At 41.3% G+C, this 26,620-nt stretch overlaps 1 protein-coding gene across 6 annotated transcripts in view; it reads left to right on the top strand.

Moving 5' to 3' along the window:
* The window catches only part of inpp4b (inositol polyphosphate-4-phosphatase type II B), a 187,305-nt gene that overhangs the window by 48,270 nt on the left and 112,415 nt on the right, over window positions 1–26,620 (top strand). Inside the window, exon 1 of one of the 6 annotated variants that reach the window (XM_080879820.1) lies at window positions 19,326–19,558. The exons of 4 other annotated variants lie outside the window; for them this stretch is intronic. The gene's annotated coding sequence lies outside the window, so the exon portion shown is untranslated. Of the gene's footprint in view, window positions 1–19,325; window positions 19,559–23,340; window positions 23,580–26,620 lie in introns of those variants that run through there. One more of the 6 variants, XM_080879821.1, reaches the window with a different exon arrangement.

The raw sequence follows: 26,620 nt of genomic DNA, 5'->3' as shown, positions 1-26,620 counted from the left end.
CTTAAACACGTCTTTTTTTCATACTAGAAGTTGCTAGTACTCTTGTGATTATACTAGATAGCTATCTCAATTCAAGAATAAAAATCATACTGCCTTAAACCTTTTCATATAGGGTTTTTATATATATATATAGAGAGAGAGACTACACTATGACCACTGACAGATGAAGGCAATAACACTGATGATCTCTTCATCATGGCGTCTGTTAGTGGGATATATTAGGGAGCAAGTGAACATTTTGTCCTCAGAGTTGTTGTGCTAGAAGAGAAACCACAAAAGCTGTAGTTTTGTGGGGTGTTCCCAGTCTGCAGTGGTCAGTGTCTGTCAAAAGTGGTCCAAGGAAGGAAGAGTGGTGAACCAGCGACAGGGTCACGGGGGGCCAGGCTCATTGATGGGGAACCAAGGCAGATCCATGTTGATCCAACAAACGAGTTACTGTAGCTTTGATTGCAGAAAAAAAGTTAAAGCTGGGTCTGATGATATCAGAATACACGTTGCATCACAGTTTGTTGCATATGGAGCTGCATACAGACCAGTGAGTGTGCACATGTTGACACCACCAAAGCACCAACGCTCAGCATCAGAACTGGACCATGGAGGGAAGAAAGTGGCCTCCACAGTGCATCCATTGACTGCAAAGGATTTTCATCCAGTTATGAAAAAATGCTTATATTTAAAATTATCCTTGTTTGTCTAAATAATTAGTCCCCCATTCTCAGAGGTGTAAATTCCTAAACAGCTAATACAATTTTTTTTGTAAAGATGGAAGTCTGTTTTTGTCCCTAATCCAAGAGAGCAGACTCTGCTTAACTATACAAAGTAAGGAGTTATAGTGTATCTGCCAGCATTTGGAGGTGATACCACTTATTTTTATTTCTTAAACCATAACTGCAGCAGCTGGCATCAAAAGTTATAAAGTGTTTATTATTGTTTTATTGCAGTCACATGAAAAAATTTGTGACTTTGTTGGCATTTTTGTTGAGTTTGTTATATTTTGAACAGGCAAACATTTGATCCTCTTTGTGCCTATAGACGTACAGGAATATATATAAATTATGTAGCTATAAAAGGTACAGGTCACAGCGTTTTCTAAGTTTTTTCTGAGAACTTTACCTATTGGCGTGATGACCACACACGGTACACTAGTTATTTCATGGTCGATATGACTTTGCAAGATTGATATTCCTCATTTCAAGTTGTTAAGCTGGGTTGAATTATCCGCTAAACATAAAACTCTGTTATTTGCCCTGAGCAGACATATTTCCACTGTGTGTTTTCCCAGCTCTCCACAGTTTTCAGACAAGCCCTTGTGGGATACTGCTAAGCCTGAAATAAATGTTTTTGAGTCTTTGGTAAACTCTAAGGATACCAAATTTGACAAAAGAAAATGCCATTACAAATGTGTGTTTTCATTGACTCCATGCCATATTGTTTTTCAGTGTAGTGATCCTTGCAGATTGTGTTATTCTCCTGTATACCTGATTTGAGGAATGTTTGACTGGCAGATATTAACCACATCTCAGGAGGCAGTTTGAACAGCTACTGTTCCATGGTGAATTGTCACTCCAATTATGAACTACTGAAGTATGGAGAATCCCAGCCACAGTTAATCCTGCCCTGTCAATAATCATGATGTGTAAAAGACGGCGACTTGACATATTTTTGGCACCACCACTTGCTTTAGCTGGATGAGTGTCAATGTGGTGGGAATTTTCTGTAAGTGCAAGTGTTTACTGCCAGAAGGGGGGGATGGGGTGGAAGTAGACAGGGAAACTGCAGAAAGAGTGAGAGAGCTAGAGGGGACTCACACGCGTGTGCACACACACATGCTTTTACAAGAACCAATCTCAGAGATATCCAAGAAAGGTCTTGGTAGTGATTGGGTGGACAGCTCAGCAGTGATAACCTACGAGAGTAACAGTCCTCAGATAAGGACTGTCTCTTGTCTGATGGCCACTTTGCTTCCCTCACCATCATTGTGGCAATGTCACACAATGTCACAAGTGCAGAAAAGTACTGCTGTTCAAGTCTGCCATACTAAAATTAGTTAAACTACAGAGCTCTTGCTTTCTTCCTGACTTGTTTGCTGGGAGTCTTGCTGTGCACAAAACGTGAAGCTACTGCCCGACTCTTTTTTATGAAGACGCTACCAAATTTCATCATGAGGTCTAAGTTCTGTAATGAATGAATGTCATGCAAATGTCTAATTAGTGCTGTGCTAGTGCAGAATATTAAAATGTCACAGCTATAATAAAACAACTGTTTTGCCTCCCTTATTAAATTAAATTAGGTATGTTCCCTTTTTTTCTGCAGAAAAGTGGAAAAGAAAATTTCACAGAACTGTGTGCAGTTCTCTGAAAAACTAAATTCACACCATGTTTCATTAGCTTTTATCAGCAATAACTGCAGTATGTTTTCTGTATGACTTTATCGGTCTTTATCGTGAAGGAATCAGTTCATTGAGGTTTGTGGGCATTAGCTTATGCAAGTCTTGTGGCCTAAGTCATCACCCCTCCACCACCGTACTTCACACATGAGGTGCTAAATAGTCCAGACTAGTGGTCTTTATGCAAATAAAATAAAAATTTTACATATGAGAATTTTAAAATGAAATCCTAAAATCTATTATTAGCCAATGTAAAGAATATAAAATGCCAGAAATGTGAGCTTGCTTACTAAAATGCTAGCACTCTGGCTTTTTTTTTTTTTTTTTTTTTTTTTGCTTAGAGGCATTGCAAAGAAATTATCTAACATGGTCTTTTGTGTCCAAAGGACATTGCTCTAGAAATCTCAGATACAATTTTACAAATCTAACCTTTGCTGTCATGTTCTTTACAGAAAAAAGAGACTTTCTTTTGGCAACTCTTCCAAATAATCCATACTGTCATGGAGATTTAATATGCCTTAATATGCCTGTAGAGTCTTACATTTAGCATTTTAGTTTTGTGCAATTTCTCTGAGCATTGCACAGTCTGACCTTGGGGTGTATATGCTGGGCCGTCCACTCTTGGGAAGATTGTGGTTTTATATTAACATTCACCTGAATGCTTCAGAGCAGCAAACTGCTCAAACCTCTGCTTTTATAGATGTGCTCATGCTTATTGATGATCAATCAATCAAGTTTGTTTGATTAGCAGCAACTGGCTGCTACTTACTAATTCCTATGGTAGCAGCACAGGACTGTATAGAGTCCCATGAAAACTTTCTTTTCTCACATGATTCGTTTTTCTGTAAGATTATCTCACTGACTTTGTATTTTTAGAGTAATATTATTATACTAGCAATGATATTATTTCTTGTAATTAGGGCTGCCACAAACGATTATTTTGATAGTCGACTAGTCACCTATTATTTTTGCGATTAGTCAACTAATCAGATCATGCATCCATTGGACGTAAAACGTACAGCTTATTGCACCAGCATGCATCTGCTCTTATATAACTATCATTAGCTTACAGCTTTAAGTGGTTCAAGTATGTGCTAACTAAAAATCACGACAAGATGATAGTTTATTAAATTTTAATGAAATTTGACGATTGTTTGGTGGCGTTTAATAAACTCAGCCGTCTGCTCCTTGCTATCTAAAATATAACGGGACACCGGAGTATATTCTCGAGCGTCTCACACTTCTGATAATCAGTTGTCTGCTTGAAGTTTATTCAGCTGTGTAAAAACTATAACTTTAATCTCAGCCAAACCGATTTACTCAGGAACAAATAAGACAATAAAAAAAAAAAGCCAAACAATATAATTTTTAAGTTATCTAAGTGACTCATATATCATGTTTAACCTGAGTAGCGAAAAATGGCAGTGGGTTTGAAAACGATTTGCCCGGAGTCCGGGGTTCTCACCGGCTCTAGTGAGCCTTGAACCCCGGCTCACAATCGAGATGGTGGGCAACAGACGTCTCCGAAAACGTCGGAGCGCTTTTGAAAATATGTGGTGTCTTGATAAACTGAGCAGATATTTGAGGTTTATACTAGAGATGGACCAATCCGATATTACGTATCGGTATCGGTCCGATACTGACCTAAATTACTGGATCGGATATCGGAGAAAAATAAAAAATGTAATCCGATCCATTAAATATCACGAAAGCACCTCACAAAACTTGCAACACGCCGTAACTCACCTCAGAACGTTAGCACGTCGGAGCAGTATGCATCACGTGATAGAGCGGCTGTGGCATGCGGGACCTATCGGTGGTCTGGATAGCATGTGGAGCTTCGCTAGCAACCCGGCATTTCATCTCCGACAAAGTTATCCTGAGAGAAGTAAAGCAAGTGTGTAAGTCCATCTCTGAATGTTTGTAAAGCATTCCTGCGTTAAGCTTAACAAGCGACTGCCTCTTCTTGCTGCTACTTCAATCATGAAACTGCTTAACGATCAGCTGATCGGCTTTTCTGTGCGAGTCCGTGTCTCTAGTTTGTTTTTGGCCCACTTTGCACCAGAAAGAGGAAACCAGCGGCTGAACAACAGCAGCACGTTTAAGCTTGATCAGCTGTTGTTAGAATGTATTTAATATTACTTTCTACACCAGGATCTTTTTCTATGTAGCTGACGCTGGTAACTGTGCAGGGGCGCATCTAGCAAAGTTTAGCCAGGGGGGCCGATAGGGCATTAACGGGGAAAAGGGGGCACAAAGACATACTTTTCTTTCTTATTCTCATTTAAAATGTCTCGCTTTTAATAAATAATTATCTGACACCCAAAGTTTTAATTTGATGTAAAATGAATAGAAGTCAATTACTGTATATAGTGACTATTAAGTCTAATATATATACCCTAGTAAGCTATAGTACTTTTTCCTTTGGGAAGGTACCATCTGTGCAGTCTGCAATTTTGTTGAAGAAAGATGTTGAATCTATTTAATATTTCTTGAAAAATAATTGATTTCCGTGCATTTTTTTTCACACTGCATCAAATTAAGGTTGATTACGTCGATTAAGCATCATGAGGTGGAGCGTGAGGGGTGGTTCCCTATTTTTTATTTATTTATTTTTGTTGTTGCTGGGAGTTGGAACCCTATTAGTTAGGTTGCTTAATATTTATGCTAAGTACTCTTTAAAATACCAGAATAGGGAGGATGGTGCAGGTTTAAGTTTATTAGATTGATCAGTATTGCTGAACTATGAAATATTTTTTTTGCATACAGGTATAACAGAATAGCTTTAGTGTAGTTGTTGTTTTAAACTTGAGTATGAACTTATACAAAATGCAGCAAGATATTTAAAAAACAGTTTTGTTGATTAAAAAACACTATATCGGATTCATAGCGGTATCGGCAGATATCCAAATTTATGATATCGGTATCGGTATCGGACATAAAAAAGTGGTATCGTGCCATCTCTAGTTTATACAGCTACATTCTCGCCTGAAAATATGTTAAACGTTTATTTTGTGACCCAGAAAGAATAATAAGAGTAATATTAAAACTAACTAGCTGCCGCCATTGTTGGAAACTGAGCTGGGCTGCGCTATGAATTCTGGGACACAGCTTCTTCTTCTTCGGGGTTTAACGGCAGCGGGCATCCTTGTACATGCAGTGCTGCCATCTTCTGTTTCAGTCCGTTATTACACTCTTAAATCCTGCTATTATTCCTGCGTCTTTTGGGATCTTACAAAGCTTCAGATGACGCGTCGACTATTAAATCAGTCGTCGCCGATTTTGATAGTCGACGTAATCGTGACTAGTTGACTAATCGTGGCAGCCCTACTTGTAATCCTGATGTTTGAATTCTTACTTTTACAAGATGGATGTATTTACTTTTCATTTTACCGTTGTTTATTGACCGTATCACTAAAGGCAATTCTGTGCTTTTAATTTTCCATTTTCTAACCTGAAGCCTGCAAAGTACAAACATGATAAATTGATTGTATTTATATAATATCCTAGTTTTTTTTAGAAAGTACCTAAAAAAAACTGACAGCTGAGACCAGTTTAGGATCATTACCTGTAGTTATTTACATTTTTGAAGATTTTAGACTTTGGGTTTGTTGTACTTGATGTGATTTTAATAGACTGACTTTACATGTGCTGGTGCTTTTAATCAGACTTTTATCTGAATTTTGAAAATTACATGTTATGTCTGTAGTTTACCTGATTAATTTGCTTTATATGATTTAATACATTTAATATAACAAGGTATCGTCTGCATAGCAGTGTTTTCTAATGTTATTATCCCACTCACCACTAAGTTTCAGTTGGCATTAAGAGAGTTTTGCAAGAGCACCACAGTGATGAAAACAAGAGGAGGAGGAAATGCTGCTCTTTAAATCTCTTGCAGATTTATGCTCCCAGGCTCAAAGAACAGACCTTCCTTGGAATTGTCTGCAGGTGTAGTGTGATTAGCATGCCAGCAGAGGAGCTGCAGCAGCTTCAGTGCATTATCTCTGCCTACCTATGAGGTATAATAGTAAAGCATACATATCATAATTCGCAGTCACTACAGTTATACAAGTAAAAAGCACTAAAACACACTTGAAGAAGAAAAATATGCTCAAGGACACAATTGCAGGTGTTTAGCATGGCCTAAGCATGAGTCATATGGCTTTCTATCCAGGCAGCGTTAATGCCTGGATAGAAAGCTCTATTGATAAAAATAGGAGCATGTCTATCTTCAGATGACTGAAAAATAAAAAGCTGAAATTCCATCTAAGTAGACCTGGTGAAGCAATATCTCTACATTAGGTAACTTGTGTCATGTTCTGTTGAGTGTAGAAGGGGCTTTACAGTAATCATACAAACGAAGTGAGTCAAAGATAGCTTCAGGTTAAACTTGTTAATTAAATTGTGCATAAAAGTAAATTCTGTCTAGTCTTCAGTAGCCCAGATTGAATGTATATTTGAAATTGGCAGATTTCTATCAAATAAGAGGAAAAAGCACGAGGACACCGTCACATTGGTCCAAATTTAACTGATTTTAGTTAGAAGACTAAAACCACTGCCAACTCAGTATTAGGTGGTATAATTAATGTTGATTAGACAGTAATTGGAAAAGCTACAAAAGGCAAATGACTCTACATTAGGGATTCAGCTGACGTCCTTTTTACATTGCTTTTGTAGCAAATGTATATCTTATCCTAGATTGGCTGTAAGTCTGATGTAAATAACAGTTTTTGATATGTTTTTTGTGCTTTTATGATAGCCAGGGATGATAGGAGAAGCATATCTACAAATCCCCCCTGACATCCCCCAAAGCTCTGATTGGGGTTTGCATCTTAGTGTCTTTGTCCACTGGGATTATCAGCCTTGGTAGACAGGGAAGTTAACCTTACCTACACACCAACTAGAAAAAAAAAAGATCAGAAGATCGTACATGGCTCGTGGCCGTGTATGAGATAGTCTCAGCTTTTAGCATAGATCTCTGATGTGTAGTAACACCCTCTCTTTTGCCAGGGAAGGCAATGTGATATACAGATGTTTCACTTTAGTCTTATATTCTGCCCATTCCAACTGGTCATGAATTATGCTCATTTATGTATGTTTAATTTCACATACTACCCAGAAAGGCTAGAAAGAGTGCTTTTAATAAATGGCATATTTATACTTCTGTGGAATTTCAGTTGCCTCTCAACCCTGGGAAGTACTGTTTTTAATCCGCCCGACACCCATCAGGCATCACTGTGTCTTCCTCTTTCATAAATTCTCCTTTATTTCACTGACTTTAAGTTAAAGTTTCGGTGCACTGACAGCCTGACTTATTATACACTTGATTGCTGATCTTTTGATTTAGTTTTCAGCACTGTTCCAATTACTTCCATCAGTTCTCTACTTTTCATACTCCATTACAAGCAAAAAGGAAATAAAAAGAAGAAGAGAGAAACCAGACTTCCCTTATACTATGTGACAATCAGTAAAGCTTTTACATTGAAATTACTCAGAAATTGAAACGCTTTAGGATTAAGTAATTAGATCCTCCCATTTACTCTAATTCAGCTAATTAGAGTAAATGGGAGGATCTTTGCTTAGGCTGCTGCCCCCGCGACCCGGCCCCGGACAAAGCGGATGAAGATGGATGGATGGATGGATGGGAGGATCTGTTTAAAGCGAGTAAAATAAGTATTGAACACATCACCAATTTTAAAGTAAATATATTTCTAAAGGTTCTGTTGATACGGAATTCTCACCAGATGTCATTAACAACCCATCCAATCCACACATGCAAAGAAATCAAACTATAAATGTCCATAAATTATGTGAAATAACACGGGGAAAAAGTATTGCACATTTTTACTAAGTAAGCCTTTGTTGGTGATGATGGCTAAAAGAATCAGAATCAGAATCAGAATACTTTATTGATCCCTGGGGGAAATTATTTTTTGTTACAGTGCTCCATTTTAAACCAACATTAAGACAAGACAGACAATACGCTAACTAAGAATAGTACAATATATACATATATATACATACATACATACATAAGTCACTTATAAATAAATATTTGGAAAAGAAACATGTGTAGTTGTAGCAGCAAACAGTGTGTTAAGTGGATGCGTTGTACAGGGAGATGGCCACAGGCAGGAATGATTTCCTGTGTCGTTCAGTGGTGCTTTTCGGTAATCTCAGTCTCTCACTGAACGAGCTCCTGTGACTGACCAACATGTCATGGAGTGGGTGGGAGGTGTTATCCAACATTGTCTTTATCTTGGACAGCATCCGCCTCTCCGACACCACCTTGAGGGAGTCCAGCTCCATCCCCACAACATTGCTGGCCTTACGGATCAGTTTATTAAGTCTGTTGGCATCTGCGACCCTCAGCCTGCTCCCCCAGCATGCAACAGCATAGAGGATCGCACTGGCCACCACAGACTCATAGAAAATCCTCAGCATTTTCTGGCAGATGTTGAAGGACCTCAGTCGCCTCAAAAAATAGAGACGACTCTGGCCCTTCCTGTAAAGTGCTGTGGTGTTTTTAGCCCAGTCCAGTTTATTGTCAATGTGTACTCCAAGGTATTTATAGTCCTCCACAATGTCAACACTGACCCCCTGGATTGAAACAGGGGTCAAGTGTTTCCTGGTCTTCCTGAAGTCCACGATCAGTTCCTTGGTCTTTGCCACGTTGAGCTGCAGATGATTCTGCTCACACCACGTGACAAAGGAGTCGACCACAGCCCGGTACTCTGTCTCATCATCCCTGCTGATGCATCCAACCACCGCAGAGTCATCAGAAAACTTCTGAAGATGGCAGGTCTCTGTGCAGTGGCTGAAGTCTGTGGTGTAGAGGGTGAAGAGGAAGGGGGAGAGGACAGTCCCCTGTGGTGCCCCTGTGTTGCTAATCACCTTGTCAGACACACACTGTGGGAGACGTACATATTGTGGTCTTCCTGTCAGGTAATCAACAATCCAGGACACCAGAGAAGCATCCACCTGCATCGCTGCTAACTTATCACCCAGGAGGGTCGGCCTGATGGTGTTGAAAGCACTGGAAAAGTCAAAAAACATGACCCTCACAGTGCTCGCCGGCTGGTCCAGATGGGTGTAGACACGATTGAGCAGGTAGATGATGGCGTCCTCTGTTCCGAGACGAGGCTGATAAGCGAACTGAAGGGGATCCAGATGTGGTCTTACTATGGGTCGCAGCTGGTCCAGGATGAGCCTTTCCAGGGTCTTCATGATGTGGGAGGTCAGTGCCACGGGCCTGTAATCCTGGGGGCCACTGGGACGAGGCGTCTTTGGTACAGGGACGAGGCATGATGTCTTCCACATCACCGGGACCCTCTGCAGACTCAGACTCAGCATAAACAGTTTATGAAAGACTCCACACAGCTGGGGGGCACAGGCCTTGAGGACAAGGGGACTCACTCCGTCTGGTCCAGCAGACTTGCCTGAGTGAAGTCTCCTCATTTGCATCTCAACCTGGTATTGAGTGAAGGTGATGGGTGGGGGAGGGGTGTCAGGAATCTCACAGGAGGCAACATGTGAAGAGAGAGGCTGGCACAGTGGTGTGGCTCTGGATTCCAGGCTGACTGCAGGTGAGGTTGTGGGGGTGGGAGCAGACACTGTGGTGTCGAATCTATTGAAAAACAGATTCAACTCGTCGGCTCTATTCTCACCTCCCTCAGCTCCCCTGCTGTTGGTTGGCCTGAATCCAGTGATGGTCTTCATGCCCCTCCACACCTCTCTCATGCTGTTCTGCTGGAGTTTCCACTCCAGCTTCCTCCTGTAATTGTCCTTAGCCTCTCTGATCTTGTCCTTTAGTAACACCTGGACCTTCCTCACCTCCTCTTTGTTGCCCCCTCTGAAAGCCCTCTTCTTGTTGTTGAGGAGGGCTTTGATGTCCTTAGTCACCCACGGCTTGTTATTTGGGTAACAATGAACAGTCTGAGCTGGAACAATGGAGTCGGTGCAGAAAGTTATGTAGTCTGTGATACACTCAGTAAGCCCATTGATGTCCTCGGCGTGAGGCTCACAGAGTGTTTCCCAGTCGGTCACCTCGAAACAGCCCTGTAGTTCCGCTATTGCCTCCTCTGACCACCTCCTAACAGTCCTGGTGGTCACAGGTTCCCTCCTCACAATTGGCACATAGCGGGGGGTGAGGTGAATCAGGTTATGATCTGACCTACCAAGTGGGGGGAGGGAGGAGGAGCTGTATGCATCCTTGACGTTAGCATACAGTAAGTCTAAAGTTTTCTCTCCCCTGGTGGGACAGTCCACATATTGTTTGAATGTTGGTAGTGTATTGTCCAGTGATACATGGTTGAAGTCACCCGAGATCACAATAAAGGCACTCGGGTGCTGAGTCTGTAGCCGAGCTATGGCAGAGTGGATAGTGTCACATGCAGCTGTGGGGTTAGCAGAGGGGGGAACATAAACAGCCACCAAGATGACGTGAGAGAATTCCCTGGGTAAATAATACGGCCTGAGTCCAACAGCACACAGTTCAGTGTCCGGGCAACAAATCCTTTCTTTGATTGTTATGTTGGCAGGGTTACACCACCGGTTGTTAACTAAAACAGCAAGCCCACCTCCTTTACGCTTACCGCTAGCGATGCTGTCCCTGTCCGCCCGAACAGTGTGGAAGCCTTCCACGGAAGCATTCTCATCGGGAATGACCTGGTGCAGCCATGATTCGGTGAAACACATCAGGCTACACTCTCGGTATTCCCTCTGACTCCGTACCAGTGCTGAGAGCTCGTCGATTTTACTTGCCAACGATCGCACATTTCCCATCACGATAGACGGCAGACACGGTTTAAACCTCCTCCTCGCTTCGAGCCTCCGCTGTCTCACCGTCACCTTTTTTCTTCTCTTCTGTCCTTGACCTCTGCATCCCCGATGTGTTTTCCTCCAAATTTCAGCTGGTACTTCTGCGGGCACTTCTGCGGGCCTGGCCAGCGAGCCGGCCGGCATCAGGGCGATCAGCTGATCTCTGGAGTAAACAGTCCGTGCGTGTAGGAGATGTGCCGCGGTCCCGTTCCATGATAAAAGTAACAGTTCCACGGCCACCAGAAGAACAAAAACTCTCTCAATCCACATGATTGAGTAAGAGATAGAAAACGGAGGAAAATACAAGTCAGAAAAAAAAAAGAATACGTAAGAAAAAAGAGCTAAACTAAGAGAAAAGCAGGAGCGACTGTAACAGGCTGCACGCTGGTTGGCGCATGCGCACTGAAAGACGCCTCCTGTTTAAATAAACTACATACTTATTGTTTTCTTTGAAACAATTGTACCTACTCCAGGCCTTTTTGTAGCTCCCCACAGAAGTGGTCCTTGGCTCTTGGTCAACTCCTGTGACAAGTCTTTTCATTCCTCTGTCTAAAATCTTCCATGGAGTATCAGGTTATGGTCACTTTATGGTGAAATTGTATTCTTTCCAAATCCAGATTATTGCCCCAACAGTGCTCATAGGAAGTTTCAGTAGTTTAGAAATTCTTCTGCAACCAATGACATCAGAATGTTTTACAACAATAAGGTTGTAAAGGTCTTTGGTGGTGTTCAAATTCATGGGCTTCATCCTCCTCAGGACCCGGCCTTCGCGGTCTACTTGGGCCAGGTCCTCAGAAGGTCGGGTAGGCCGGAAGTAAACAGCTGCGAAATTGGAGGGTCTAGCCTTCTGATTAGCGTCACCGCTGTCTCGGTGGAGTTTAATAAACTCGGCCGTCTGCTCCTTGCTATCTAAAATATAACAGGACACTGGCGTAAATTCTCAACCATCTCACACATCTCTTTAATCAGTTTTCTGTTTGACGTTTATTCAGCTGTGTGAAAACGAAGGAAGAACCCACCCAGGGGATTATTAAAGTTTTATTTTATCTAATCTAATCTAATAACTTTAATCTCAGCCAAAGTGATTTACACACGAACAAATGAAACACTGAAAAAAGACAAACAATAACATTTTTAGGTTATCTAAGTGATTTATATATTACGTTCAACCTGAGTAGCGAAAGTCCGCGGTGATCTGAGAATGATGTGCCGGGAGTTGTGCCGTTCTCGGCAGCTCTAGTGACCCTCGAGCTCTCGGCTAGCTATTGAGCTGGTGGATAACAGATGTCTCCTTAAACGTCGAAGCACTTTTGCAAATATGCGATATCTTGATAAACTGAGCAGATATTTGAAGTTTAAAAACCCACATTCTCGCCTGAAAATATGTTAAAAGTTTATTTTGTGACCCAGAGAGATTAATAAGAGTAATTTTAAAACTTAGTAGTGGCCGCCATTTCCAGAAACTGGAGTTTGGCTGGACCGCGCTATGAATTCTGGGATATGGTGGACCACAAAGGACACATTCGACCCATCCTTCAAATTCGGAGAAAAGAAGGACGCATTTGTCAGCTGCATTCGGAGGAGTCTACGAATTTGGACAGCCTTCGTCACGTTGCTGTGACGTAATCGGCCTACAAATGCGTCCTCAGGAGAATGCAGCCCATGAATTTGGACACGACCCATAAATAAAGAAAGTGGCAGGGTTGCTTTCTAATTACTGATAGATTTCAGGTGCTGTCATGACTTTCTACACCTTGTTGCACCTCCCTTTCTGTTGTGTGCAATACTTCTCTGTGTCATTCTTCATTATTACACATAACTTAATTTATGGACATCTATGATTTCATTTCTTCGCATGTATGGATTGGATGGGTTGTTAATTGCATATGGTGAGAATTTAATGTCAATTGCACCTTTAAAAATATATTTACTTAGAAAATTGGTGATTTGTTGAATACTTATTTTAACCGTTGAGTCTTTATTACTGGCCAGTTGCATGGAAACTAATTCTCCTGTTTGAGGGGGACAAGACGAGCCTTGCTTATGGGGATGCTCCATAAATTATACAGAACTCCTATTTCCGTTGTGTTTTGTGTTTTTTGCGTTTTTCTTTTTGCAGCATTTTTCTTTTTGCAGCGTTTTTCTTTTTGCAGCATCTTTCTTTTTGCAGCGTTTTTCTTGAAGTTGCAGTGCAGCGTTTTTATTTTTGCAGCCTTTTTCTTTTTACAGCGTTTTTCTTGAAGTTGCAGTGCAGTGTTTTTATTTTTGCAGCGTTTTTCTTGAAGTTGCAGTGCAGTGTTTTTATTTTTGCAGCGTTTTTCTTGAAGTTGCAGTGCAGTGTTTTTCTTTTTGCAGCATTTTTATTTTTGCAAGTGTTTTCTAAAGTTGCAGTCCGTTTGGCCTCTCAGGGCCACCGTATGTAAAAGCATAGCAGCTTTACGATTGCCAACAGTGAGGGATAAATCGTCCCTGATCCTAAAAAAAAAGAAGAAAAAACTCATAAAGTTAAAAGACCAAGTCATTTTTATTGACATCAGAGTACTCGCTCTGCCATGTTAGGTTAATGCTACACATGTCTCACATGACATCTGCAAAGCTCTACAGACATGCTGTGTGTAGCAAAAGCTGTCACAGCGGAGAGAAGTGTTAAAAAACGTTTGAAGCTCTTTCCAAAGCCTGAGCCTCTGAAGCGCCTTCTCACACTGATCATATCATTTTTATTGTCTCACAATACTTCAAGCTCCTGTTTAGCTTACTATATTTAGAAAGGCACGACATAATTACTTTGTTTTCCCACATCGTTCCCCCCACTGTGTTGATGTACACTTCAATAAAGTGACTGAGCATGCCAATGAATATTTACAATTGTTGGAAATTAAGTGTACTCGGGGTTTTATTGTTGGGGTGCATGCAGTCATTCGTGAAAACTGTTGTTGGAATAGTGCACGCTCATTAAAAGCAACCAACTAAATCTAAGCAGGGAAGCTAATTACTTTTAAAAACTGCTGAGCAGATGTCTGGTGCTGTTGCCACAAAGAGACGCCCCTTCTTTTCAAGGTAGAAACTTAGTGGAGACAAAATTTATTGGTATTTAATGCCCTTCAAATGCAGCAGATTTAAATGTTTTAGTCATTTTAGATGTATAAGACACCCCCCCCCCCCCCCCCCCCTCTTAAACAGTGCCATTAGGGTGTCTGAGCTGCCAGAGTCATACAGTACTATCTTCAGTGACAAGAAGAATTAGTCCTGCAACAGATGGGGTGGCCTAATTCTAAAGCCTAATCTAAAAGATCATGGAGTCATGGAATTACTTTAAGAGACAGACACAAGTGAGACAGCCTAAACCTAAAGAATAACTCTGGAACGTTCTACCGTTCAAGCAGTCCACCTTAAGAAGCACACCCAGGAGAATTTATACTGTTTAGCAGAGAAATTGCGGTCACATCAAACACTGGTTTAAGTTTAGAACTTTACTGTACTTTTCGTGAACCTGGTAAACTACTTACAGTACTTGACATTTAAAAATGTTTTTAAATTTGCACATAATGTATATGCCTATACTGCCACTAAGTACTTTATTAGGTAGGAAGGTCCAACTAGTACTGTATTGGACTTTCAGAACTGCTTTAGTTTTCTGTAGCATAGATTCAACAAGGTCCTTTAAACATTTTGGTCCATATTGAAATGACAGCATCACACAGTTGCTGCATTTGTCAGCTGCATATCCATCATGCATAGCTCCTGGTTTAAGATCTGTTGACTGGAGACCATTTGAATACAGTGAATTCACTGTTGTGTTCAGGAAGCTAGTTTGACATGGTTTGAGATTGTAGTAATAAAGAGATGGACAACTGTTGATACAAGGCAGGATGAATCTTGACCAATTTTGGTGAATTTTAACCTCATTTTGCTGTTCTTAGCTGTAAGGAGTGCCACCTGGTGTGGTCTAAGATGTTCTTCTGCATACTTTGCTTGCAAAGAGTGATTATTTGAGCTTCCTCTCAACTCGAAGCCATCGGGCCATTCTCCTCTGACGTCAGCAAGGCATTTTTGAGAACTGCCCCTCCCTGGATATTTTCTCTTTTTCAGACAGTTCTCTGCAAAACCTAGAGATGGGAAAGTGTGGAAAAATCCCGCTAAATTAGCAGTTTGTGAAGTAGTCAGACTAGTCCATCTGGCACCAACAACCATGCCACATTCAAACTCACTTAAATCACCTTCCTTCTCCATTCTCTATGTACTTCTGATTTAGCTCTCAGCATAAAAACTGAAAAAGGTACTTAACTTATATATAGATCATATTCACACAACCTGCCATTTTCTAGTTTCCGGGGAATAGGCTTCACGTAAATTTGTTTTAGAATGAAAGCAGCTGTATAAAATAAATAAAGAAGGTGGAAATAAACTGTTTACCCATAACTCTCTTAACTCTTTCAGATGTTGAGATAATGTGGACATGTGCTATATACAATATTACTACTATATATGCACCTCATAGTACATCCTGCCTGCACGCGGGTGGAATTTGGATAAATGGGCTGTGACAAATTGCCTTATCAAGCCCAAAATAATCACTTGATCCTGAAATGCACCCTTCCACGAAACCTCCTCGTTGTCATAACCTCTCCCAAACCTTCCCCCGATAATCCTACTCCAATCTCCTCAAGGTGGGATTTGTCTGGATCAATTTCATAATGCATTATTCATTTGAGAATTTAATCAAATATCTCCCTCACAATCAGCCCATGCCTTGTAAACCCGCCCCCACCCCACACCGTATCCTCTTTCTACTCATTTTATTGGTGATTGTTAGTGTCACCTGCAATAGCAGATTATCAGCCAAATAAATTACTGGGTCACAGGTGAATTAGATGCTTGGCTGGCTGTATTTTTTTCTTCTTCTTCTTCTTCTCCAAGAAAAGTAGCTTATTGTAATTTAGCTTCTTTTTTTTTCTCGAGAAAATCCCCTCCTGCCTGCCTTCCCGTGGGTTCCTGCAGCGTAATGGTTTCCTTTAAGAGAGACACTGGTGGAAAGTGCTGATGCTTGTAGCCTGTGTGTGCGAGTGTGTGCGTGTGTCTGTGTGTGTAAAGGCTGCTATTTTCCACGGCTAACTGAGCCACTGATGAGCTTGCCAGCCAGGCCAGAGTTGTCTACACTGCGTGAGTAAGCCTCTGGCCAAGCAGTATTTGTAATCTCGTGTGTGGGTGTCAACATACTGTGTACTCATGCTGGGTGGGTGCAATTAAAACCAAGCTCAATTGAGATGGATTCTGTGATGCTGCAGCGTTTTACGGCAGCAGTTCATAAGTTTCCCCACCAGTTCAAGCACTGCGGTGTGTAAAGTATACAGTTTCTCGTACAGCAGCTTGCCTTTAAAATTTGTTGATGGCATTTTGCTTTTCTCCACCTTCCCTCACCCAAGAGGACTAAAGAGTAAATGAGTGCGGGGCAGGGCGGCTCTTGTCCCTGCTTTGCTGTTTTGCTCCGTTTGCACCGATGGAATTATATGATAATCAGAAATAAGCCGACGCTGCTTCCCCGCCGCACACCAAAAGAGGGTGGGAAGACATTAAAAAAGCTTTTTTCCCCCCTCCCCAGGAAATACAAACATATTTGTTTTGATCTTATCGCTCCCTTCCCCTCTCACTCTCTCTCTCTTTTTTCTTTTTAAAGAACTTAATGCGCTATTCATGAGTGTGCACAACAATAAAAGCACTTTCTGAATCTATTCATCTCAGAGCCACCATGGACAAATTTTGCTTTCACATATTTAGTTCAAAAGGGTTTTTTGTTTTTTGTTTTTTGTGGTATTGTTCCACATCAGCTGGCAAATGTGTCATTTAGGCAACTAATGTGACTTTGGTGTGCTGAGAAACAAAAATAGCTAGCAGCACTTCTCCCACTCTTTTTCTGCAGCTCGTTGTTTACTAAGGCAAGGTGGAGCGAGTCATCTGTGGCTTGCGTGTCGACTCATTTTTACGTTATCCCACCGGAAGAGAAGCGCCGGGAAAGCTTCTTCTGAAACTCCTACTCAGCTAGAGCGGATCCCCTCTTTCACCCCCTCGCTGAGACACGCAAACAGACACTTGACACTTGTTAGTGCAAGTTTTTGTTTTTTTTGTTTGAGCCTGTTGTTACCATGTCAATGGGTGCTTTAAATTCAGTGTGAAATACAGTCATTACAGTCAAAGTTTTTTAGGTGCAATATGCAACTTTCACACTTGCGTGCACAGCCGCACATTGGTGCATACTGCACATCACACCCTTTGCTAAACACTTTGAGTCATTTGATTGCATGTGAGTTCTCTGTGTAACTTTGTACAATGTAAAATGTTACATTTAGTGGTATCTGGTCAAAGGAAATTTACTTCTTTGGTTTACAGTCAAACATATTTTCCTTGATGATTAATAATTTGAATAAATAAACCTTTTAATTTATATATTTCAGCTGCATTTTACTCAGAATCACAGCTCCATGCTTATGAGGGAAAAGAATCATTTTTGCATGCATCCCGTGAACGTGGAGACTAATATGAAATCCACCAGTCTATTCTAAAAAGTTTTGCACACAAAACCTTCCACCCACACAGCTGCTCCAACAAGCAACACATTTCGGTTTAATCCATTGAGTTGTGCTTGAATCACACTCGCTAAGGGATGAACGCTCCCAGGTACAGAGTGCATGCTGTAGCCTCGGGGTAAGCCTCACTATTCAAACATGTATGTACAGTGAGGATGCGCTGAGCCCCGGATTCGGCTGCATAGTGAAGTCATTGAGGAGTAGACTCTCTAGATCTTATGAGGCATCAATCTCTGTCTTTCTGCCTGTCTAGGCTGTTAACCACCTCTGGGCTGCACCATTGATCTCTGTAATTGTCTCCCACTCTTCAAAGGGAGCTAAGAGTTGGTTTGATCCGAGCTGTTTACTTTCACAGCCACTATAGCTCTGCTCTCTAAAGAAGTGAGCTATCAACCACTTCAGGCATGAGCTAGCATATTATAGCACCATTATTGTGTGTCTGAGCATGTGAGTGATTGTGCAAGAAGAAAAAAAGAAAAGCAAGCCAATGTGAGAGAGAACCCGGCACAGCCTGTAGCCTCGGGGTGAGCTAGCAGCTTCTTGCTGTTACGTAAGGGCAAGAAATTGCAAGCAGGATATTCCCTGTGTTCTAACCACGGGGATCTAACGAAATTAGTGCAAGGAACCGGATGCTGGATTGTGCACAAAATTATAGTCATTGTTTGTCTGCTTTCTTGATATTGAGTACTGAAAGCTTCATACTAATGCCTCCACCAAGATGACAGCAAAGTGACAAGTGTGATATGTAGCATCGCAAGATGTTTTGGGTGTGATAAAAAGATAACAGCGTGTCCCTTCTGAACCTTGCAAAGCAAATTTTTTTGTGCTATATTTGTGGGCCTCAGCTTGAACTGCAGAGTCAGAATAGAGGAAGTTCTTACCCACCAGCTTTAGCAGATAAGAGCTTTGCAATAAGCAGCTGATATTTAACGTTTGCATGCTGTAACCGTTTGATCACATGGATCTGCCTCTGCTCACAGAGCCAAAAGCAGTGTATTAAAAAGTAACCCGATCAAAAAGAGACTGGCGTGATGTGCTGTAATTTCAATGTAGTACTTAAGTCCAAGGATGGGGATTTGGATGAGGCAGTACAGTCTGTAGACCTGCTACCAAGTCATGTTTACAGACTGTGAGTGAAGGGAGCCTTGATTTTTATCACCTAGTCTGCAGTGGGGTTAGCTATTAAAGTTTATGAAGCAAAGCCGAGAGCGTGGGGGGGAAAGCACCGGTGGTATGCTTCCAGCGTACCAAGGGCATGATGCAGTTTCTTTCTTTTTCTTTCTTCAACCTGGAGCTTTTACCAGTGAAACAGCTGTACATGGGAATCAGCATTTGCAGTTTAGTACAGAAACACATGCAGGCTTAGCACCAAAACACTGCTTCTGGGAAACGTGTTAGCAGATAGTTTGGCTGGACACTAAAAGGAACCCAGTGAAGTAAGAAGGAGCAGAAAGAGAGGCAGGGAGAAGTGAAACGCTAGAGCTAGAGCATCACGAAGGGATTCATGTTTGGAGGCAAGCATTGACAAGTTGAAGAATGTGTGAGCAGGTATGAATGTTGAGTGTGTGTTGCTTTTGTTACGGAGAATCACAGACTCTCGGGAAGCTTAAACTGTTTTGTGAGGAAGAGAGATATTAAGCTGTCCGCTGCTGTGTAGTATTTATCATACAAGGCTCTATAGATCGCCGTGTATTACAGAAACCGCAGGAGACAGAATGCTAAAGGGAGCTTCCCTTGGAGGAAACCACTGTCTCGCAGCAGCCGACTTGTGAGTATTTACCTCTCAGGTTGAAAAGACGAGCTTCCTTTGAGTGCTCGTCAAAGTGCAAAAATGCCTTGCTGGATTCTTTAGGTTTAAGAAAAGCAGGAAGTATCTCATTTTAAATGCTTATGAGAATTGCTGTCATTATATTAAACATGTGTATTATTCTGGAAATACATGTTCTGACAGAAAGCTTTATTTACTTCTCACTTCTTCAGGTGACAGTGTTGAGATGTAACGTGTGATTTTTGTTGAAATGTCACTGGTATAACACAGGAATCTGATCGAAAAGCAACTCTCACATGTGTTCTGTTCTGGTATACTGCAAATATAGATCCAGCACAAAGAGCACATGTGAGAGTGGTAAAATCATTCATTGGGGAAGCTCCAGCCTTCTAAAATATAGATACTTGATATTCTGTGCCCCACTATCAAAGCCTCCATAATAGGCTGAGATAATGATTGAGTTTGTTTGTCATTGCAGCCCATTTCAGCACAGTGATCTGTGCCCCTCAAACATTTGGCTAATTAAACTAACAAATGCATTTAGTACTGACATAAGTGTATGGCTAAAACTTCAATTTTAATAATGCTCAGATATTAAGATATTGATTCAGTTCTTAATCACCACGCGTGGTAATGTGTGCTTGTAGTACACTAAATGATTTTGTTTAAGAATTGACTTTCCTTAAGCCTGTGCTATAATGGCAATTTACAATCATCTGACTCTGGAGATAGATAAGAATTATCAGTGAATTATGGAAGCACAGGAGTGAAGTCATGGAAAGCTATGCCAATTAAAAGCCCACTTCCACAATTTTCCACTCAATAATCTATACAACTATAGTTAACAAGGATTAAAGTTTTGCTTTCTTTTATCAAAGCCAAACCCAGAAGGCATTCATCTCTCCTGTTTCATTTTCATGTTTGCACAACAAGGCAGGCTTGTGTTACAGTAGGTGCATTTGATGCCTTTGACAGATTTTCAGAAGTTATTCATAAAGCAGTCATAAATAGTAAAAAAATATTAATAAGGCACATAATTGTGAGGAAAAAAACCCCCTAGAGGAACACATAAAAGTGTTTTCTATCAAAGAACAAATCAGCAATATTTAATCCAGATAAGTCTGCTGAACACTTCTTAGAGCACGCACGCAACGCCTTAGGACTAGCGTAAGTAACAAAACAAGAAGTACACAGAAAGGAGCCTGCTGTAATATTCCTATACCGGCCAGACCATTAAAAATCATGTAATAACTGTATCAACTGCATCGTTTGAGGCCATTACATCAAAATGCATTAAATAAAGGCTTAAATAAGATAGACCTGATTGTAAAGGTTTTAAGGTTGTATACATATCAGGACATAATAAAAATACCAGGTCCTTTGGATGTTTGAAACTAAAGGTAAATACAACTTCAAGTGAACTGCAAAGCATGACATATTACACTGTGATTTTGTTTATATAACAAAAAACCAAAAAGATCCAATTGATTAACTGATCATTTCTTCTAAAAGCACAAATTTGGGCAGTTTGTTAGTTTGGAGCATTCAGATGTACCAAAAAGGAAAGACATTAGCAATGATCCTAGAGAAATAATTGTTGCTTCCCATCAACCTGGGAGAGGTTTTACAGTCAGGCCATTTCCAAACAATCTGATGTCCATCGCTCTATAATGGCAAAGATCATTGTCAAGTAGAAAACCTTCAAGGGGGATGTCAGTCTATCTGACATCTCACTAAATGCCTCCCAACGTGGAAATAGTTGGTGGAAAGGACTTTGCCCTTGGAGTCATTCAGTCGCCCATGAACTCTTCTGTATAGCAAAGTATTCAAGAATCAAATGTGGAGCCATCTGTCCGACAGCTAACACCTGGCTGAAACTGGGTCATGCAACAGGACAATGATCCAAGCGCAGCAGCAAACCTAACATAACAACAGAATGAGTGAAAAAGAAAAGAATTGAGGTTTTGCAATTGTACGTACTTTCTACCATCGCTGCACATAAGACCCCCGCTGACGAAAACCAAATTTTAAAACATCCACATCAATCAATCAATCAAAATTTATTTATATAGCACATTTTAAAGACCGAAGTACACCAAAGTGCTTTCCAGTAAAATCATGATACAGATAAAAAATCACAATATGAAATATAAATTACAGATATAAATAAAATATAAAAGAATTGCCTAATCTAAATGCAAAGCCAGTGGATGTTTCCACTCTGTATGCTAAACAGAGCAGTCATTACTTTAAACCACTCACATGTAAAGTTAATACTATTGACCATCTCATTAGAATGCAGTGTTCCTGTGGGAAACACTGGGTGCCTGCCATCAATGTGTGCATTACTTTCACACTTAATATCCACAATTGCTGAAAACCAAACACCTTCTCCGTGGGAATGGCACACCCTAATGCCTCATACCATCCAGATTCCCATCTAATTAAGCGTTCACTGGATGTGCCAGGACAAGCTGTGAAGGACCCAACCCTCAACCTTCAGAACCTAAAGGAATCGCAGCACCCTGTGACAGACACCACTCTCCATCCACACAGGTTACCTCAGAGCTGATTTTGCACCATGAGGCAGAAAACTTGTCAGAGCTCTAAACTGGAGATAGGTTTCCTCTGACGTTATCAACACATGATTAGTTGCGAGATAGCACAGGCCTCATATAAAAGGAGATTTATTGACTTCTAGGCAACCATCTGCAATAGTGATGGGATTTCCGGCTCTTTTTAGAGATCCGGCTCTTTCGGTTCGGCTCACTAAAAAGAGCCGGCTCTTTCGGCTCCGAACCGGCTCTTCAGGTTGTTTTGTTGCTTTAATTAATTTATTATTAACAATAATATAAAATTATGCACAAAAGGAATTACTAACGTAAAAACAAGTGGTTTTATTTATATATGTTTATATATAAATATATGCGGTGGCCCCTAGAGACAAAACACGTACAAACTCCAAAACACATTTCTAGCATGAACTGAACTTCCAAAGCAGAGCTACTAGATCACTTAAATGACACAATTGAAAGCATGTGTGTATTGTTTGTATATTTATACACAGGCACTCATATATATATTCAAATAATTTAAAAAAAAGTTCATTTACCTGTTATTACCACACACCAAATCCGGTCGTTGGTACTTGCTGGCTTGTGTAGCCACAAGATAACAAAGGCTCAACACTGCGCCCAGCATCCTGGAGCACTTCTGTTGTCTTTTGTACGTGTTTTGAGTTTTTATGTGCTTCTGAGTTTTTATATGCTTCTGAGTTTTTACGTGCTTCGGAGTTTGTACGTGTTTGTACGTGTTTTTGGAGTTTTTACGTGTTTTGGAGTTTGTACGTGTTTTGGAGTTTGTACATGCTTCAGAGTTCGTACGTGATTTGAAGTTTGTATGTGCTTTGTCTCTAGGGGCCACCGTAAATATACTTTTATTTATTCACTCCACATAAAATGTAATAAATAAATCATATAATACAAAAATCAACTATTCACATTTCAAGTTTTAACTATTTAAATTTTCAGCTTTTTCCTTTCACAAATTTAAAGTGAAAAGAACACAAAACACTGCAAACCACAACACAATTAAATATAAATTATAATATGAAAACTAAAAGAACATGCATATTCTCTGTCATATGGACCTGCATGAATAAACTTTCTCAATCCTTTATCATCTGCAACCGAAAATAGTTGTGGATGATTACTATACCTTTCTAATGTTGTTGTCCCTGCCTCTCTTTCTCTCTCTCTGGCTCTGTTCCTGTGCTACTGAGTGTAACTACCGCCCCTCCCCCCTCTGCCCAGCGTAAAGCACAAGGCTCGCGTGCAGAGTGAAGCGGAAAAAAAGTGCGAGAGAGAGGCTGAGAGAAAGAAAAAAAAAAAACCCACGTGACGGCTCGCGATAAGGAGCCGGCTCGCGTCGTTCACGTCAAAGAGCCGGCTCTAAGAGCCATTTCGTTCGCAAACGACCCATCACTAATCTGCAATCCTGTCTCCTCCTTGGTCAGTGCACTGTAAGTATCCAGTTTTTTTGTTTTTTTATAGTGTTTGTGCAGAGTGGGCTCAAGGTGAATGGTAGGCAGGCTGCTAGAGGCGGTGATTAATTTTCATATCAATAAATCTGTGGGTAATAAAGAAGGTAAAATTGTAGAGTCATTCATAAGCTATTTTAGGGGATGGAGGGATTCTTCTCAAAATAAAAAATGAACTTCTAAATATGTCACCTTAATCAGTGCCAAAAGCTTTAATTCAAACCAGTACATGAGCGGCGTTGGTGCAGAATAGTTGTCTTTCTGTGTAGAAGTATTGCAATAAAGAAAGAGATGGCAGGGGTAAAAAAAAGTGTGTGTGAGGGGGCAGATCAAAAGAAGAGGAATGAGGTCAAGGTAGACACTATGAAAGAATAGGTCGGGGAAGAATGCAAGGACAATGTCGATTGTAGACAGCTAAGAATGAGAACACCCGGGGAAAACACAACCCAGTGCTTTTGTCTGTGCTCATCCGGCTTTGGGGTGACTGCTTGCTTGAGATCCCTCGTTGCCGTCTGTTCGAAGACTTCAGCTGCCAGTGGCATTTGCTCTATCGTCTTTGCCCAGGCTAACACATTGACTGCCTCCAGAATTATGCAAGGTCACTGAACGTGTGTTTAATGTGCTGGTTGGGGGGTAAAAGTGATTAAAATTAGCGTAAATAAAGGAGCACTTTTTCTTTAGGCTTTTCATTTTTCATTTCACTGCCAAGAGCTTCAAATATTTTAGTATTTAGTATTTATTTATTTATTGTCATTGTCAAGAACAATGAAATTGCGTTTGGGGCTTCCATACAACCCAAAAAAAGAAGAAAATAATAAATACCCCTTAAAACCCAAGTGTACATATTTAACCCAGTGTGACTCCAATGCAATAAGACAATCCTTAGCAATAATGTTCGTAGAAATTCAGACAAAGACCTGAGAAACATGACAAAATACAACAATGCAACCCATTCAATATTATTGTACTGTGAGATATGATATCAGATATGATAGTTATCTATTTAAGAAAGAGGGGGGGGCAGGAGGGGGAAGAGAATAAAGATATGATGCACCAATGCAGACCAGTTCATTGCTATTAAGAAGTTGGATATGGTTATTGTCCGTGAGAGGGGGGCAGAGAGTTCAGGAGCCTCACAGCCTGTGGATACAGGCTGTTGGCCAGTCTGGATGTTCTGGCCTGTATAGACCTGTACCTTCTCCCTGAGGGCAGCAGATGGAAAAGGTGGCGCGCAGGGTGATGTTGGTCCCGCAGGATACTGTGCACCCTCCTCAGACAGCGAGTGGGGAAGATATTACTGATCTCTGGCAGACTTGTTCCAATAATTCTGCCAGCTTCTTTCACCACCCGCTGGAGTGCTTGCTGATCGGCCTTGGTGCAGCTGGGGAACCATTTTAACTGCAGTACTGTAGGTAGCTTGCGAGTCAAATCCCCGCTACTCTCAGCGTGCTTTCCAGGAACTCACAGTTATGATCCGCAATATGTCAAACATTTCAAGCTTCAAAGTACGGCATTAAACACGCTCCGTTGCCGTTTGCTTGAGACATATTTTGAACAAGCTTTGGATATAGGATTCTCCATGTATGCAGTTACCCCCCAAAACCGCCTCTGGTTCTCTGAGATTCAAACTAATTCCTATTCTGTGCTGTAATTTAAAATGGGAATACACTGAAGAAAGGCCACAAAAGACATCAGTAATCACTGACAAAAAAAAATAGCAACCAGCTAGAAATGCGCAAATGGATTTGGCAGGAGCTCTTGTGTGCATAAATTCTTTTTGCAGAGTCAGAGTAAGCAGTTTGTTAGCAGTCTGGGAAGGATCTCGGATAATCTTTTGGCATGTATGAGTCCATGCATCAGTCTCTGGTTTCCACTTGCCATCACGGGTCATCAATCCTCATGGCTTTAAAGGCAGAGAGACTTTTTAAAATCCAGTGTTTCTGCCCAGCATTTCCTTATTTCACACCCGGCCAGTTAAAAGGTTAATTCCTAATCGCCATGGCCTCCGGTGTTCGCTGCATTTGCACCAAGCGATGTGTACTAAAAAATAACAGGTGTTTTGGTGGGTGGGTGGGTGAGTGTGTGCATGAAGTGTTTCAGTATGCGTGCGTGTCTTATTGTGTTGGCTTGTCTACCTGCCGTGGGTGATAAGGGCCAGTGTGGAGGATCGCCTTTTGTTCCAGAATTACTCATCCCTGTGTCAGCGTGGGAAATTTAAACCCCACTTAATCTCCGTTTCAAGCTCAGATGCTGGTTAGAGCCTGAGCTCGGTGTCGCGTGTTGTTGTTCACCATTGTCTCTGAGCTTCTAAATGCATTGATGTTTCTATCAATGCATACCCCCCCTTTCTCTCTCAGCGGCAGCTGCACGTGTCGGTAAATATTTGAGTAAAAAATTTAGAGAGAGTCCTCTCGTGTGATCCTCGAGCACGCCAGGGTTCGTTTTGAAGTGTTTATCTGTATGTAAACACACACCTACACGCGTACCTTCCACCGTGTGGTCAGAATTCGTGTTAATTCAAGCAGCCATAACAAGTGTCTCTTTTCCTGTTGGCCATCTGAGTCACAGGCTGCAACCGAAGTGTGACACACAAGTCTGTGTCTGTGCGCTCCCTCTTCCTCCCTCTCTCTCACTAGATATTTCCCCCTATATTACTCTATATCTCTCTCCCCTTTTCTGTGCTGCTATCTTGGTTTTCTACCCATTAATTGTCAGTCTTCCTTCCTTTCTGCCTCTTCCTCTTCTCTGTTCCACCCTCCTCCTCCTCCATCCCCCTCTCTGTTTGTATGTGTCGACTCTCTGCCTCCCTCCCCTCCTGTCACTCCCTCCTCCACCTCTCTTTTTCTCTCTCTCTCTCTCGCTGGTCTCGCTTACCAAGCAGGGCACAGCAGCAACAGCAGTAGCGGCAGTAGCTCACTCTAGCCAGTTCTGAGACACAGCGGCGGCTGCAGTGTGCATGTCAATATGTGTGTGCGTGTGTGTGTCACGGTTTACATGTTTGTGTCAGCCAGTGTGCCTGCTGC

The sequence above is a fragment of the Rhamphochromis sp. 'chilingali' genome, assembly GCF_963969265.1.
Source record: "Rhamphochromis sp. 'chilingali' genome assembly, chromosome: 4".
Lineage (NCBI taxonomy): Eukaryota > Metazoa > Chordata > Actinopteri > Cichliformes > Cichlidae > Rhamphochromis > Rhamphochromis sp. 'chilingali'.
The sequence above is the reverse complement of the archived record's forward strand: the minus strand, read 5'-3'. Positions and strand labels throughout refer to the sequence as shown.